Source organism: Microcaecilia unicolor, chromosome 9, assembly GCF_901765095.1.
Source record: "Microcaecilia unicolor chromosome 9, aMicUni1.1, whole genome shotgun sequence".
Classification (NCBI taxonomy): domain Eukaryota; kingdom Metazoa; phylum Chordata; class Amphibia; order Gymnophiona; family Siphonopidae; genus Microcaecilia; species Microcaecilia unicolor.
The window spans coordinates 170,398,937-170,411,349 of NC_044039.1; the positions used below are offsets into that span (position 1 = coordinate 170,398,937).

Below are 12,413 nucleotides of genomic sequence, written 5' to 3' on the forward strand. Positions count from 1 at the left end.
TGAACGTCAGTTGCACACATTGGACTGCAAGAGAGCATTGGCCTTCTACTTGGAGCGGACACAGCCCCACAGACAGTCCGCCCAATTGTTTATTTCTTTCGACCCTAACAGGCTAGGGGTCGCTGTCGGGAAACGCACCATCTCCAATTGGCTAGCAGATTGCATTTCCTTCACTTACGCCCAGGCTGGGCTGACTCTTGAGGGTCATGTCACGGCTCATAGTGTCAGAGCCATGGCAGCGTCGGTGGCCCACTTGAAGTCAGCCACTATTGAAGAGATCTGCAAGGCTGCGACGTGGTCATCTGTCCACACATTCACATCTCATTACTGCCTCCAGCAGGATACCCGACGCGACAGTCGGTTCGGGCAGTCGGTGCTGCAGAATCTGTTTGGGGTGTAAATCCAACTCCACCCTCCAGGACCCGAATTTATTCTGGTCAGGCTGCACTCTCAGTTAGTTGTTCTTCGTAGGTCAATTTCTGTTGTTTCCTCGCCGTTGTGAGGTTCCATTGACCTGGGTTCTTGTTTTGAGTGAGCCTGAGAGCTAGGGATACCCCAGTCGTGAGAACAAGCAGCCTGCTTGTCCTCGGAGAAAGGGTATGATACATACCTGTAGCAGTTGTTCTCCGAGGACAGCAGGCTGATTGTTCTCACCTACCCTCCCTCCTCCCCTTTGGAGTTGTGTGTTTCATCTTTTTGCTAGTCATTCAACTGGCGGGAGCGGTCGCGCACGGGCGGGAAGACGGCCGCGCATGCGCGGTGGGCGTGCCCTGCGTGCCGACCGTCCCGCGAAGCTTTTTTCCGGTTGGTGGGGGCTGCCGCAGACGTCACCCAGTCGTGAGAACAATCAGCCTGCTGTCCTCGGAGAACAACTGCTACAGGTATGTATCATACCCTGTCCCTTCGGGGGGGGGGGGGGGGCCTGGGTCATGGCCAGCCCTTCGTCTGCTCTATCGGGCCTTGGGCTGGTGCTAGGAGCCTCTTCTCCAGCAGGCCTGGCAGCTCCGGGGAGAGAGAGGAGATGGGGATCTCCCTGCCTGTTCCCAGGGGATCTTGACTGTTGCCCTGTGGAGACTTAGTCTCAGATTTCGCTGCAGTTGGGCTGCTAGGTGGTGGCCCCCTGATTTCTGAGGCACTTGTAGTGCTCCCTTGCGGAGTTTCCGGAAGGTAGTCAGGCGGTTAGCCTTATGAAGGCCCGTCCAGGGTATTTTCTCATTCACCTGGACATTCAGGTCCTGCTTGCCGCAATGTGGAGTGGGTCTGACACAGGCCTACTGGTTGGGAGGACCGTGGCCCGTCCTTTTTCTCTGTTGTGCCTTTTGGCTGTTTTGCGGGGTCCCTCTCGTGGGGACCGACCTTCTTAGCAGGCACACACAAGGAACCCAGCGCTAGCCCTTGATACTCCCTCCCACAAAAATGCCAGGAAATGGCCCAGGGAGGAAGCAAAGTACTGGAGGGAGTATCAAAGGCTAGCGCTGGCTTCCTTGTGTGTTCCAGTGGCAGCCCTGGCTTGCTTTCAGGGTCGTTAGGTAGACCTCTTCTTTAGCGGCTCTTCGGTTGTGATTCTTTTTCAGAGAGGTGTGGGACGCTTACGCTGCCCTTTGCGTGCCTTTTCCGAATGGGATTTTATGCTGGTCCTTCGGGGGCTGCAGCACTCTCCATTTGTGCCCCGTCGCTAGGTGATTCTGATAGTTCTCACGTAGAACTCGGTGTTATTGGGCGCTTCCGTTGGCCTGTTGCTTCTTGCAACTTCAGGCTCCTTCTTAGGCCCTTTCTTAGTCTTTGTTTTGGTGGTGGGGGTCTCATTTCGGGCAGTACCATCCTTCTTGCCCGAGTGCTTGTTGGTTTCTTTTTATTTAGTTGTCTATATGCCTCTTGCAGGCTGCTGGACTTTCACAGGGCTCTCCTGTGTGTTTAACATAGGACAGTCCCTGCTCAAGGAGCTTACAATCTAAAGGACAAATGTACAGTCAGTCAAATAGGGGCAATCAAATTGGGGCAGTCTAGATTTCCTGAATAGGTATAAAGGTTAGGTGCCGAAGGCGACATTGAAGAGGTGGGCTTTGAGCAAGGATTTGAAGATGGGCAGGGAGGGGGCTTGGCTAAGGGCTCAGGAAGTTTCTTCCAGGCATAGGGTGAGGCGAGGCAGAAAGGACAGAGCCTGGAGTTGGCGGTGGTGGAGAAGGGTACTGAGAGGAGGGATTTGTCCTGTGAGCGGAGGTTTCGGGTGGGAACGTAAGGGGAGATGAGGGTAGAGAGGTAATGAGGGGCTGCAGACTGAGTGCATTTGTAGGTTAGAAGGAGAAGCTTGAACTGTATGCGGTACCTGATCGGGAGCCAGTGAAGTGACTTGAGGAGAGGGGTGATATGAGCATATCGGTCCAGGAGGAATGTAAGACGTGCCGCAGAGTTCTGAATGGATTGAAGGGGGGATAGATGGTTAAGTGGGAGGCCAGTGAGGAGTAGGTTGCAGTAGTCAAGGCGAGAGGTAATGAGAGAGTGGATGAGAGTTCGGGTGGTGTGCTCAGAGAGGAAAGGGCGAATTTTGCTGATGTTAAAGAGAAAGAAGCAACAGGTCTTGGCTATCTGCTGGATATGCGCAGAGAAGGAGAGAGAGGAGTCGAAGATGACTCCGAGGTTGCGGGCAGATGAGGGTGTTATCGACTGAGATAGAGAGTGGAGGAAGAGGAGAGCGAGATGGGGGTGGTGGAAGATCCATGAGAATGCACTCTGAAGGTACGGTGGGAGAGATAAGAGGAGAACCAGGAGAGGACAGATCCCTGGAACCCAAATGAGGACAGTGTGGCAAGAAGTAAATCATGATTCCATATCATCAAGCTGATCAATCCATAGACTGGTGGGTTGTGTCCATCTACCAGCAGGTGGAGATAGAGAGCAAACTTTTGCCTCCCTATATGTGGTCATGTGCTGCCGGAAACTCCTCAGTATGTTCTCTATCTCAGCAGGTGGTGGTCACACACAGCAGCAGCTCTGGCTAGGCCTCCAAGCCTAATTCTTAGGTTTTGTTGAGTGCCTGGGGTTGAGGGCTCTTTTGAGCAAGTGCAAACCTGGTGGTGCCAGGTCCCTCCTTTTCTCCCCCCTCCCGCTGGCTCCGTTAAAAAAAAAAAAAAAAAAAAAATTTTTGAACGTCCTTAAAGGCGTTTATTTCGATGTTTATTTAAACGTTTATTGCAGCTACTCACTGGGACACCAGGTCGTTACAGCTCGGAGCGGCAAGCAGTTAATTTTTACCTTTTTATAGCGGGCAGGGGGTTCCCCGATTCTTCTCCTCGTGGCATATGGCGTCGGAGGGCGAGGGCGCAAAGAGTCGCTCCCCGGATCGCTTGAGCGCTTCTAGAGGGGATGCGGGCGTCTTAAAGCCTGATTCGCCCTTGTTGGGTGACAGTTTCGTGACCGATGAATGTCCTGGTCCTTCCTCCGGCGTGGTGGTTTTTCCCGCCATAAACGCCCATCCCCCGCTCCTCGCCTCCGCCATCTTGGCCGGCCACGCGGCTCGGACGGCTTCTTCTTGGGCCGCCCTTGAGGTTGGAGACATTAATGCCATGAACGCCCTTAATTTGGGCGACGGCACAAAAGCGGCTAAAGTTAAGCGCCGTTCTTCCCGCGCGGCTCCTTCGCGGAGTGTCGCGCCGGACGCCATTTTGGATGCGCAGCATGTCTCTCCCCCGCTCTTGCGAGCGCCGGTTGAGGGTGCGTCTAGGGCTGTAGCCCAGGCTGCGGAAGTGCACAGTCTGGGGGGTTTCTCCCCCGAGTTTGTTTTGCTGCTGCATCAGGCCTTCCTTATGCAAAACGCTGCCCCTGCTCCCTCGTCTGATAAAGAGGTTGAGGTTCCCAGAGGTAAACGCCCTCGGGTTGATTCCCAGGCCTTGGAGGACTTTGTCTCCTCCGATGTAGATGAGGGCAGCGTATCTGAGTTCTCCCAACGGTCCTTTGCGGATTCCTTGGAGGAGACGGATCCCCGCTCGGATGGAGCGGATGACCCCTCTGCAGCGCGGCTCTTTAGCTCAGAGGATTTGCCCAACCTGTTAGTGCAGGCCATGGGCATTTTGAAGATTTCCTCTCCGGAGGACGTCTCTCCCTCAGCCCCTGTTGGCTCTGCCATTATGCTGGGGACGAAGCGCCCGCCTAGAACCTTCCACGTGCATGATGCCATGCACACCTTAATTTCGGCTCAATGGGATGTCCCTGAAGCGAGCCTTAAAGTGGCTAGGGCTATGTCCCGCCTCTATCCTTTGACTGAAAGTGAACGTGAGGCCTATCTGTGGCCTACCGTGGATTCTTTAATCACTGCGGTGACTAAGAAAACGGCGTTGCCGGTGGAAGGTGGCACGGCCCTAAAGGACGCCCAAGACAGAAGATTGGAGGCGGCCTTAAGGTCGTCCTTTGAGGCGGCTGCTTTAAGTTTGCAGGCCTCAGTTTGCGGCTCCTATGTGACCAGGGCGTGCCTGACTATGGTGCAGCGGGCTTCCCACTCGGATCATTCCTTGAGGGCTGATTGGCCGGCCCTGGAATCGGGCTTAGCCTATTTGGCAGACTTGCTGTATGATGTCTTGAGGGCCTCAGCTAAAGGCATGGCTCAGACAATCTCTGCGCGGCGGTGGCTTTGGCTGAAACATTGGTCTGCTGACCACGCCTCTAAATCCCGCCTGGCTAGATTGCCTTTTAAAGGCAAGCTGCTCTTTGGGGTCGAGCTGGACAAAATCGTGACCGATCTCGGCACGTCTAAGGGCAAGAAGTTACCAGAGGTCAGGGCTCGGGCTAGTACTCGTCCCGGTACCTCCAGAGGACAGTTTCAGGAAGCCCGTCGGTACCGCCCGGGCAGGTCGGGTTCCTCTGCCCCCTCTTCCTTTAAGAGGAATTTCTCCCCCAAGCAGCATTCCTTTCGCAGAGACCGCCGTCCCGGAGGTGCTCCCTCCGGTCCTCCCCCAGGGTCTCGTACCCAATGACGGGGCCTTGGTCCACGCCCCAGTGCAGATTGGAGGACGGCTGTCCTCGTTTCTGGGCGAGTGGACCACAATAACTTCAGACGCTTGGGTGCTGGAAGTCATCAGAGACGGCTACAAGCTAGAGTTCTGCCGACCCTTAAGAGACGGGTTTGTACTCTCTCCCTGCAAGTCTCCGGTCAAAGCTGTGGCAGTGCAGCAGACTTTGGACAATCTGATCCGCCTGGGTGCGGTCGTTCCGGTGCCAGAAAGTCAGCTTGGCAAGGGGCGTTACTCCATTTACTTTGTGGTACCAAAGAAAGGAGGTTCTGTCTGGCCTATCCTCGACCTCAAAGGGGTCAATCGGGCCTTGAAAGTGCGGCACTTTCGCATGGAGACTCTCCGCTCTGTTATAGCGGCAGTGAAGGCAGGGGAGTACCTGGCATCCTTGGACATCAAGGAAGCGTACTTGCATATTCCCATCTGGCCTCCTCATCAACGCTTTCTGCGTTTTGCAGTCCTGGGCCGACACTTCCAGTTCAGAGCCCTCCCGTTCGGGTTGGCTACTGCTCCGCGGACCTTTTCCAAAGTAATGGTGGTCATCGCGGCCTTCCTGCGAAAGGAAGGAGTACAAGTCCATCCTTATCTGGACGACTGGTTGATCCGAGACCCCTCTTATGCAGAGTGCGGCAAAGCTGTGGACCGGGTAGTTGCTCTTTTGAGCTCCCTGGGATGGATCATCAACTGGGAGAAAAGCCAGCTGCGCCCGACTCAGTCCCTGGAGTATCTGGGAGTTCGATTCGACACCCAAGTGGGCAGAGTGTTCCTGCCAGACAATCGGATTGTCAAGCTTCAGGCTCAGGTGGACCAGTTCCTAGTAGCCTCTCCTCTTCGGGCTTGGGACTATGTGCAGCTGTTGGGCTCTATGACGGCCACGATGGAAGTAGTGCCCTGGGCCAGGGCTCATATGAGACCACTACAACAATCTCTGCTGCAGCGCTGGACTCCGATGTCGGAGGATTATGCTGTGCGCCTTCCCTTGGACCCAGCAGTGCGCAAGGCGCTGAGCTGGTGGATGCAGACAGACAAGTTGTCTGCAGGAATGCCTCTGGTGACCCCGGAGTGGATTGTCGTCACGACGGACGCCTCTTTGTCGGGCTGGGGAGCCCACTGCTTGGGAAGGACAGCGCAGGGGCTCTGGTCTCCTGCAGAGGCAAAGTGGTCTATCAACCTCCTGGAACTCAGAGCCATTCGGTTGGCGCTTTTGGAGTTCATCCCGGTACTGGTGTTGAAGCCGGTACGGGTCCTGTCGGACAATGCCACGGCTGTGGCCTATGTCAACCGCCAGGGAGGTACCAAGAGCGCCCCTCTAGCCAAGGAGGCTATGAATCTATGCTAGTGGGCAGAAGCGAACCTGGAGCAGCTGTCAGCGGCCCACATTGCCGGAGTCATGAATGTCAAGGCGGACTTTCTCAGTCGCCATACCTTGGAGCCCGGAGAGTGGCAGCTATCTGCTCAGGCGTTCTTGGACATCACGAAGCGCTGGGGCCAGCCGAGCCTAGATCTGATGGCGTCATCGGCCAATTGCCAAGTGCCGCGCTTTTTCAGCAGAGGACGGGACCCTCGATCCCTGGGAGTAGATGCTCTTCTCCAACAGTGGCCGACTCAAGAGCTTCTCTATGTGTTCCCGCCCTGGCCCATGTTGGGCAGGGTGCTAGACCGGGTGGCAAAGCATCCCGGCAGGGTAATCCTGGTGGGTCCGGATTGGCCCAGACGTCCCTGGTATGCGGACTTGATCAGGCTCTCAGTCGACGATCCTCTGCGGCTGCCAGTGGAGCAGGGCCTGTTACATCAGGGTCCCGTGGTGATGGAGGATCCCTCCCCCTTTGGTCTTACGGCCTGGCTATTGAGCGGCAGCGTCTGAGAAAGAAGGGCTTCTCAGACAAGGTCATCGCCACTATGTTGAGAGCGAGGAAGCGCTCTACTTCTACTGCTTACGCCAGGGTTTGGCGTATATTTGCAGCGTGGTGTGAAGCAGGCTCACTTTCTCCCTTCACTGCTCCAATTTCTTCAGTGTTGGCGTTCCTGCAAGAAGGTCTGGAGAAAGGCCTGTCGCTCAGTTCCCTTAAAGTCCAGGTAGCGGCTCTGGCTTGCTTCAGGGGCCGCCTGAAGGGTGCTTCCCTGGCTTCGCAGCCAGATGTGGTGCGCTTTCTCAAGGGAGTTAATCACCTGCGCCCTCCTCTGCACTCAGTGGTGCCTGTGTGGAATCTCAACCTGGTGCTAAGAGCATTGAAGAAGCCGCCTTTTGAACCCTTGTCGAGGGCATCTCTGAAAGACCTGACGTTGAAAGCAGTCTTTTTGGTGGCTATCACTTCAGCCAGAAGAGTTTCCGAGCTCCAGGCGCTCTCATGTCGAGAGCCCTTTCTGCAGTTCACTGAGGCAGGAGTGACTATTCGCACAGTGCCTTCCTTCCTGCCCAAGATTGTTTCTCGCTTCCATGTGAATCAGCAGCTCTGTCTTCCTTCCTTTCGTAGGGAGGACTACCCAGAGGAGTACTCTGCTCTTAAATATCTGGATGTGAGACGAGTCATCATCAGATACTTGGAAGTGACCAATGAGTTCCGGAAATCGGATCATCTGTTTGTCCTGTTTGCAGGTCCTCGTAAGGGTCTGCAGGCTGCTAAGCCTACAGTGGCAAGATGGGTCAAGGAAGCCATTGCAGCGGCTTATGTGGCCGCGGGGAAGGTGCCGCCTATCCAGCTGAAGGCTCACTCCACTAGAGCTCAGGCGGCCTTGATGGCAGAGGCCGGGTCCGTCTCCTTGGAAGAGATATGCAAGGCGGCAACTTGGGCTTCGGCTCATACATTCTCCAAGCATTACCGCTTGATTGTGGCTGCACGGGCGGAGGCCCGGTTTGGAGCTTCAGTGTTGAGGTCAGGGATTTCAATGTCCCACCCTGGGTGAGTACTGCTTCGGTACATCCCACCAGTCTATGGATTATTGATGATATGGAAGGTAAAATTATGTATCATACCTGATAATTTTCTTTCCATTAATCATAGCTGATCAATCCATAGCCCCTCCCAGATATCTGTACTGTTTTTATTCTGGTTGCATTTCAGGTTCAAGTTTAGTCTTCAGTTACTTCAGAAAGACTTCGTGTTCAAGTTTTTCACTTGGATTCTTCAAGAGTTGAGACGAGTTTGTGTTACAGTGAGCTGCTGCATTCCTCTCCCCTCCGTTTTACGGGGCTGGATTGAGATTTAAATTCTGCCGGCACTCCCTCCCGCTTCGTGCGGCTGTAGGGCAGCTTTGTACCCCTCCCGCTTCGGCGGTGTTAGGGTCAGTCAGCTCCTCCCGCGGTTGCGGTTGCAGGATAAGCCAGATCCCCCCGCATCGGCGGGTGTGGTGTCCCTCCCCCGCTCCGCGGGGATGAGCTGGATGGATTCCCCTCCCCCACTTGTGTGGGGATGAGCTGGGTTAATTCCCCTCCCCCATTTCGGCGGTGGTGAGCTGGGCAGAGTGTCCCTTCGTGGGTGTAATTCTCGAAGTGCTGAGTCCTGCGGATGGAGCTTTGATATCGACATACTGAGTAGTTTCCGGCAGCACATGACCACATATAGGGAGGCAAAAGTTTGCTCTCTATCTCCACCTGCTGGTAGATGGACACAACCCACCAGTCTATGGATTGATCAGCTATGATTAATGGAAAGAAAATTATCAGGTATGATACATAATTTTACCTTGACAGTGTCAAAAGCGGCAGATAGGTCGAGGAGGATGAGGATGGAGTAGTGACCTTTGGATTTGGCAAGGAACAGGTCATTACAGACTTTAGCGAGTGCCATTTCTGTCGAGTGAAGAGGGCGAAAACCGGATTGAAGCGGATCGAGGATGGCATGAGAGGAGAGAAAATCAAGGCAGTGGCTGTGAACGGGGCACGTTCAGGTATCTTGGAGAGGAAGGGTAGGAGGGAGATGGGGCGGTAGTTGGAGGGACAGGTAGGGTCTAGTGATGGTTTTTTGAGGAGTGGTGTGACTATGGCGTGTTTGAAGGCGTCAGGGACAGTTGCAGTGGAGAGAGAGAGGTTGAGGATATGACAGATGGGGGTGGGGGGGGGGGGGGGTTAAGCAGGATATAAGTGCTGCTATTAAATTAAATACGGTGTTTTACAATAAAAGTTTTTACCTTGGAAATTCTTGGATCAGCTTATTATATTTGGTTATTCCCACTGTCAGTGGTTCCCAAACATTCTTGGGTCATGGTGCCCCTAGGCTACACATTTCCTCTCAGGTCTCCCCCCCCCACCAACAGTGTTGAATCTTACCTTTGCTGGTAGATATGCCCAAGCCCTGCTAGCTGTAGAGGTCCACTGCCCTCGCTCCATGCTGCTTGCTTAGCGAGCAAATTGATGGCATGCTTCAGCCACTGATGCCTGCATTCCCACGCATGCCCTCCTTCTCTTCCCCCTTTCCATTCAGCTGCTGCCCTTCTTCTCTCTCAACTTCCATCCAGCCTCTGCCCCATTCCCCCCAACTTTGGCCCTCTGTTTCTCTCCTCAATCCAACGTCTGCCTGCTCTCTGTACCCACCTTCCCCGCTACTGCTACTTCTCTAGAGCAGCAGCAAAGCAAGCTACAGCCATGGCAAGGCAGGACTCATTCATGCAGCTGCTGGCTGTGCCCCAGAACAGGAAGTAACATCCAAGGGGTCAGGATCATCACCCGTGTGCATGGAGAGCCCGGTCCCGCGGTGGCTGCAGCTTATTTGCCACTGCGGCTTGGGTTTCAGCAGGATGGAGATGGGGAAACTATGCTGCAGCACTCCTGAGAGTTTACTGTGGTGCCCTAGGGTGCCACTGCAATGTTTTTCTGCTGCTTTTTTTGTTATGTGGGAATAGTATGATTTTCTCCTTTTTGTGTGCCCTTCTTTGCCTTGCCAGTGCATAGTTACTTGTTCCAGTATATTTCAAATAGGTTGATCAAAATCATGGCCTGTGTAAGTACATTTCAATACCAGAGATATATATTCTTTAGTGTGCATTGATTTCTTCATTGTGCCTTAAAAACTTCAGTATGTGATAAATTGATGTATTGTTTGATAGATTCTTGATATACTGCCTCTCTGTGGTACATCCAAAGTGGTCTCACAATCTAAGGACTCTGTCCCTAGTGGGCTCACAATCTAAGGACTCTGTCCCTAGTGGGCTCACAATCTAAGGACTCCCTTTACCAAGCTTCTGCAAAAGGGGGCCTGTGCTGGCGTTGGCGTGTGTTGGGCTTACTGCCTCTTTGTAAAAGGGGCCCTAATCTGGTACCTGAGGCAATGGAGGGTTAAATAACTGGCACAGTGGGAATCGAACCTGGTTGTGCATTAATCTATGTATTAATGTACGATAAGTGCATTATTGGAAGTTAGAAAGTATTAATGATTGTTTAAAACCATTTTTGCTAAAACAAATGTGTGAACAAATACCTTAAAATAAGGAAAAAAGGCCACCCAAACTGAAAATGTTTGTCTTGTACACATCCCTGTGCAATGTCTGCACCTGTTTATTGCTGATACTAAGTGAACTCCAGAGCTAATTTAGTTGACTTTTGATGGAGATGGTTAGTTAGCCTCCTTAACCTCTCCGCAATGAGAAGCCACTTTCCAGATTCCTTAATTTTTTCCCCTGCATTTGTTTTATTGCTGCTTAATTGTGTGAAATATTATTGAAGATGTTCATATTTTTCCAATTGGATATTGTGTGTGTGAAATAGATGTGATTGGTATCAAAACCTTAAAAATGTGTTCATTAATTTTAAATACATACACACAAAATGTTTTTTTTTTTTTTTTTTTAATAATAAGCGGACCTCACCTTTTGAGAAATGTAGTAACCAGAAAAGTATGAATTCATCAGTTTGCTGCAATGGTCTCCTTATGAATAGCTCTGTAGAATTTTGTGTAACAGTGATGTATTTACTCTTCTTCCCTTATTGTGAAGATAATAAAGTACTGGGTTAGAAGGCAAAGATGAAATGAAGTGTCCGTATTACCTAAGAGGTGCTATGTGTCATGTATATTACTATGGTGCTCATTTTCAAAGCACATAGACTTACAAAGTACGTGAAGGGGCATTTTGGATATGACGTCTAAGTCCAACTTTGGATGTTTTGCTCAAAATGTCCAGAATCTATATAGCTGTTTTTGAAACAGCAAGACATCTGAGGATTTTTTCCTTCGAAAATGGCCACTTGCTAGATGATGTTGTGCTCTGTGCATTTATCTTTTTTGGTCCATTTTTGGAAAAAAAAAAAAAAAAAATGTCAACGCACAAAATCAAGCCATTGGGATGTAGGAGGAGCCAGCATTCTTGGTAGACTGGCAACACAGACATCCGTGCAGATCAGGGGGGCACTTCAGTGGACTTCACCTCAAAGCTCCCCAGGTACACATCTCACCATTACTCCCTTATATTGTGTGGTGAGCCCTCCTAAACCCACCAAAAACCTACTGTACCCAGCTGTACACCACTACAATAGCCCTTATGGCTGTAGGTATCCTCCTATATGAGGGTACAGTAGGTTTTTGGTGGGTTTTGGAGGGTTCACACTTTCCACCACAAGTGTAACAGGAAGGATTATGGGCCTGGGTCTCCTTTTCTATAGCACATTGCACTGACCATTAGGCTACTCTAGAGACTTGCTTGCTGCTCTAGTAGGAGTGGCTATAACATCTGAGGCTGTCATAGAGTCTGGTTTATACTGTTTCTTTTAAATTTGGGGGGGATGGGAGGGGGTCATTCCTGTATTACTCCAGTGGTCATCTGATCATTTAGGGCACTTTTTTGTAGTTTAGTTGTTACTAAAACAGATATAGTCTTAGTTTTAGTCCTAGATACGTTCGTTTTGTTCCATTATGGTTGGAAAAAGTCCAAGTCTTAAGAATGCCCTTAGTACACCCCCTTGAGATTTGGACGCACTGCAGGCGAACTACATAGAAAAAATCTGCAAAATGGGTTTTGAAAATACTGATTTGGATATTTTGGTGAAAAAAACATCCAAATTTTGCTTTATGCCACTTTTTAGACATTTTTCTCTTTCAAAAATGAGACTCCTTACCAGGGGCGTAGCCAGACAACAGATTTTGGGTGGGCCTAGGCAAGAAGTGGGTGGGCACGAAGCATTCTTCCCCACCACCACCAAAAAAATACCTCAGCTGGTGGAAAAATGCTTCTTTCCAGCTTGGCAGTCTGCAGCAGGCATGCACTGAAAACTGAGCATGTGTAGGTGCTGGTGTCGTGGAGAGTAGTGTTTTTGTTACTATCGGGGACGTCTTCAGCTGGCAAAGCTTGGGATCCTCACCAGCTACTGCTAAACGTGTGCTACTATTGGGTGGGCCTGTGTCCTAGGCCCATCTGTGGCTACACCACTGCCCCTTACAACCTATGTAACTTTTTAAATCTATGTGCTTTGTAAATGAGCCT

The 12,413-nt window shown here is 51.6% G+C and overlaps 1 protein-coding gene across 7 annotated transcripts in view; it reads left to right on the plus strand.

Annotated features, from left to right (window-relative positions):
• KTN1 (kinectin 1) overlaps positions 1 to 12,413 on the plus strand; it is a 227,432-nt gene that overhangs the window by 108,073 nt on the left and 106,946 nt on the right. The window lies entirely within an intron of this gene.